Here is a 4,832-nt window from a genome sequence, read left to right as displayed (position 1 = left end):
TAAATAGACTTCCTTATTGTTAAAATCCTAAATTCAATTTGTAACCAATTAAAAGAAATTATATATATATATATATATATATATATATATAAACTTTCCCTTTCTCATTTATCTTTATAAAATAACAAATGAAAAATATCCCCAATATTATTATAAATATTGTAGTACTTAATTAAACATTTTAAATTATTGAATTAAGGATTTTGTAATCCATATCAATTTTTGAGATAATTTCGGTGTTGTTTATAATGAGAAGTTCAAATCTCAGTAAGACCGGCTCTTTGTGCTATCACAGTGAGGAAATGCAGATTGAAGTTTATTCTTCCACATTTCCATGCTCCCTGCCACATACTACAGTCTCAATGCTAATATTATCTTGGTGTAACTACCAACAAATCATTATATTTTCATAAGAGCATATAATATTTAATTAAACATTTTAAAATTATAAAATATAATTTATAAATGCTTGTAATTACTTGAATTTTAATATTTTAAATTTCAAAAATTTTGTTTAAAAAATATTTTAATATTTAATAAATAAAAAATTAAAATGAATAATTTCAATTTATAATAAAATTTATAAATATTAAATGGTTGTAGCGAAAAAGAATAAACCATGTTAAAATATATGTACTTAGTAAGACTTTTTGTCAACCAATTTGATTTGAGTTGAGTAAAATAATAATAGTTGAGCCGAGTCCATGAAAATTAACTTCATAAAATTGTATCACTTCACGTGATCATCCAGATCCAAAGCCTTAATCGTTTTTCGATGCCATGATGCAGTTTCGGGATGAAAGATGAGTTCCCAAGTAGGCCAGTAACGCAAATTCTGCTTCACTGTAAACACTTCGGGTTGACCATTCAAAGCAAGAGATTTGATACGAACACATTCCTCATCTTCCAATTTCTGTGTAACTTCTTTAAATGTTTGGAGATCGGGGATGGGCTTTCCATTGATTTCAACGATCCACATGCCTTCGTCACTGCCAAATCTAAACATAGGGTTGACATCCCAATATGATGCTGACACATATACCCCGAGCCCTTGTTTTGGCATAAAGCCCAGCGCACGGACAGATGCCGGTGGCTGGTGAACAGCACAGCCGCACCAACCCACGATATGTTTAGTGTCAAAGCCATCTCTAACATCGGTGCCCACAAGAAGTTCCAATTCCGAACCTTCCCGAAATATTGTCATTTTTAAATTTCCTTGATTGACATCCTTGGACGCATCAAGACGTTGGCAAGCTTTCTCTATATCACCGAAACTGGTAATTGGCTCCCCGTCTATAGCTAATAGCATGTCCCCTTCCTCTAAAGTGTGTTGAGCCCTTGATCCAGCCCAACAACCCTCTACTTGTAACACTTGGAGTCTGATGGGATCCCTTTGTGCCAACTTTCTAATCCATTCCTCGCTTAATCCGAAGCTACGGGCACTTGAAAGTAAAGTGGAACCAAGTTCAACCTCTAAAATGCGGACAAGAGGCATACGCAATTTTATTCCATTGATAACCAAAGGTGGTGGACCTTCCGGAGTTCCATCATGTATAATCTTATGTAGCACTTCACTAACGGTGTAAATAGGAATTCCTCGCCCTCTCACATACCAATTATCAGCATTCGGATTCCACTTAGAGAATCTGCACCATAATGCCCGAACGCTGGACTGCTCGTCTATTACTACACCAGAAAACCTATCCTCGAAATCTTTATCCAATTCTATGACATCCACATTCAAGTCTCTAAGCTGAGGACAAGAATCATCCGAATGAGTCTTCAAAGCGGTCGCCGGGTTTGTGACAAAGCAGTTTATTGAAACAGTTTGTAAGCCCTTTTCCAAACCAAAAAGACTTACTGCATCACCTCTACGCAAAGCGGGTTCAGGAAGAAGAACAGCTGCACGTACAGCTGCAGCCCCAGATGGAGTTAGCGCAGCAGGATCATATGCCACTAATGCATAATTGTGCAGAGGGTGCAGAAAAACAACATCTCCGGGTATCTCTATTGGGTACGCAAGAAATTGTAAAGTGACATCTGCTCCACAAATATGCACTGTAGTCTTGTCAACCAAAACTATTCCCATGGTGTCAGAATGATAGATTACCACCCCTGTTCCACTACAAAGCTTATCAATCATACCCTCAATAAGGGCAATTGATGGCATACGGCCCCGAACGAACACAATGCTTGCATCAATTGTAGCACTGGAATCAAAACCTTGGCAATCTGACACATTCTTGCCAATTACTTGAGATGAATTATCCCCTTGATCGTCATGTCCATGTGGTTGTATTGAATTATCCCCTTGATCATCATGTGATTGGATTGTCGAAGTAGATGTAAATGAAGACATGGCAAGACTCGTTTTCCATAGTCCAGTGACATCGTCTCGAGTGTAGAGTTCAGGTTCTGGAAACCACTCATTCCTATCAATAGTTATCAGAACAAATTCAGGTCGATGACGAGACTTCATATATTCAAGCGGAACCCGTGCCCCTCTAGGAAGCCTGGACAAAATAGATATAAAATCCTCAACACTTTTGATTTTCTTCTGTGCGAATTTTTTAATGATGGCATGGGTAGGCACACCTGCGGTTCCCAACATATACCCAGGTTTCGCAACATACGGTACACCACACTCAAAGCCAAAATTCCTAGCCTGTATGTAGGACAGAGGATGAATCACGCCACCACTGACTTGCAAAAAATATTTCGGAGTTATAGAATGTAGGTCTTGGACCTCCAAAGTAAGCTTTAAAGGAACACCACACCTCTCAACCTCTAGGTCGATGGTCTTTCCAACATTATCATCCAGCAGTGTTTCCAACTGCAAGAATCGTGTAACAATCTGACCGTTCACACGTACAAGTATATCACCTTCCTTTAAAGGCGTCTTGTGAGCACTAGCAGGACCTCCAGGGATCAACCATTCTATAACAAGAATTCCCGTCTCCAAGGGAATGGTGTGCCTCACAATCTGTTCCGTCTCCCGTCGAAGACCTAACCGACGTGCCGCATCAAGTCCTACGTGATTAAGGCTCATCTGAAGCGTTCCTCGAGGAATATGAACTGCCCTACCATCCTCGCAGTTCTGTATAATTGTCAATGCCCTTGCCACTCGATCCAGTGGAAGAAAAAATGCGCCACTACTTTCATTTAGGTAGCTTTCATTTTTTCCACCAACTGTATTTAGTCCAACTGCTTTACCATCACAATCAATTACGGGTGAGCCAGTCGACCCTCCTTTTATCCTTGTAGCTGCCTGCATATAAAAGGTATTGAAATCATTGTATCCATTGTTCGAATAAGAAGGAGCCTGTCGATCCAATCGGGCCAAGGTCCCCGCCATAATTGAAAGATTGTCTAAACTGTCATTACCCACCACCCGAATATCCAATCCAACAACTGCAGCTTCTGTCGCAAGAGGGATTTCTTCACATTTCATAAACTCAAGCGCTGCTGGATCAAAACGGAAAAACCCAAAATCGTGAACAGGGTCACGGTACAGGGGATAAACTGGCAGCACTTCTCGATTGTAGAACATAGCTTCAGCAACAACAGGGCCGGACCTGATCACAAGTCGGGTGGTGAGAATGATCCCCCGTTGTTTATCGACAATGAAACCGGTGCCGGTTCTGCTGTGTCCATCCTCCGTATCGAAAGCTCGAGTGGAAGTGGTTCGAAGCACTACCACGGCTTGAACAGCTTTGTTTAAAGTATTCTTCCATTTCTCTGCCCTATCAATTTCCATGGCCACACCAGTTTACTCCTTTTTTCACCCTCTCTATCTACCTACTGATTAAAGGGCTTCCTCGCAATTTTCGATCAGTCAAGATTAAAGGGCTTCCTCACAATTTTCGATCAGTCAAATGAAACAATCACGAAAGATTCTCCCCTTCACATACTCCAAATACTCCAATGGTCACACCGTTTGCTGTTTCAATAAGTACTTTCTTATTATTCTGTCAAGTGTTAAATACTTATTATTTACAATCTTATTATTTACAATTTTTTTTTGGAAATAATTAAATAGAGAAATTTTGTCGACCCGTTTTGAACTATTGGGTGTGGTTTATTTTCGAGACAAGATGATGATGATAAACCACATTGGATGATTCCAAACAAAATAAAATTTCTTCTATATGATTATTTCTGAAAATGTATTTTTATTAATATGAATCACAAAAATCTAAACTCACTTATTATCTATTTTATAATTATTAATAGTTAAATTAAAATTTTATATTTTAAAATAAACCTATTATAATTATAAAATTAAATATACAAAACTCAATAATTCACTAAACCATTAATTTTTATAAATAATATTAACTTTTATAAATAATAATTAAGTAATTAACAACATTAAATATTATAATATAAAACTCAAATAATAATAATAACAAAAAATTTAAAATTTTATAAAATTCAACATATATAGTATTGAATATTTTATTATCGAGTACAAATAAAAGTTAATACATTTAGATATTGATAGAGATAGGGTTTTAAAACCTAACCTACACATGTTTTAATTGATCATTAATTAAGTTAATTACTTAAATACAAATAAAAATGTATATGTAAACTATATACTATTTTATACTAAAATTAATTAACATTTTATAATGAAAGTAGCTACATTATTATTATAAACAATTTATGATAATTGTGTACACTATCAATGATCGTGTGGTAATGGATGGTTTTAGAGCTAAATCGGATCTTTTAATGTTATATTGGGGAATGGTTGGTCTTAATGCTACATAAGTCTCCTTTTTCTTTGAATGCTTTGGTATCATTTTCAATCTATTGTTAGGTGTATA

General features: G+C 36.4%; 1 pseudogene; it reads right to left on the bottom strand.

The window, feature by feature from the left end:
• Positions 1 to 730: 730 nt before the first annotated feature.
• LOC149207829 (protease Do-like 7 pseudogene) lies at positions 731 to 3,757 on the bottom strand (annotated as a pseudogene).
• Between the last annotated feature and the right edge of the window lie 1,075 nt (positions 3,758 to 4,832).

This window comes from Pinus tabuliformis, chromosome 1_2 (genome assembly GCF_031772625.1).
Source record: "Pinus tabuliformis cultivar Carrire ecotype Pingquan chromosome 1_2, CPIR1, whole genome shotgun sequence".
NCBI classification, from domain to species: Eukaryota; Viridiplantae; Streptophyta; class Pinopsida; order Pinales; family Pinaceae; genus Pinus; species Pinus tabuliformis.
Note: the sequence above shows the minus strand (reverse complement) of the source record. Positions and strands in the feature narration are given on the sequence as shown.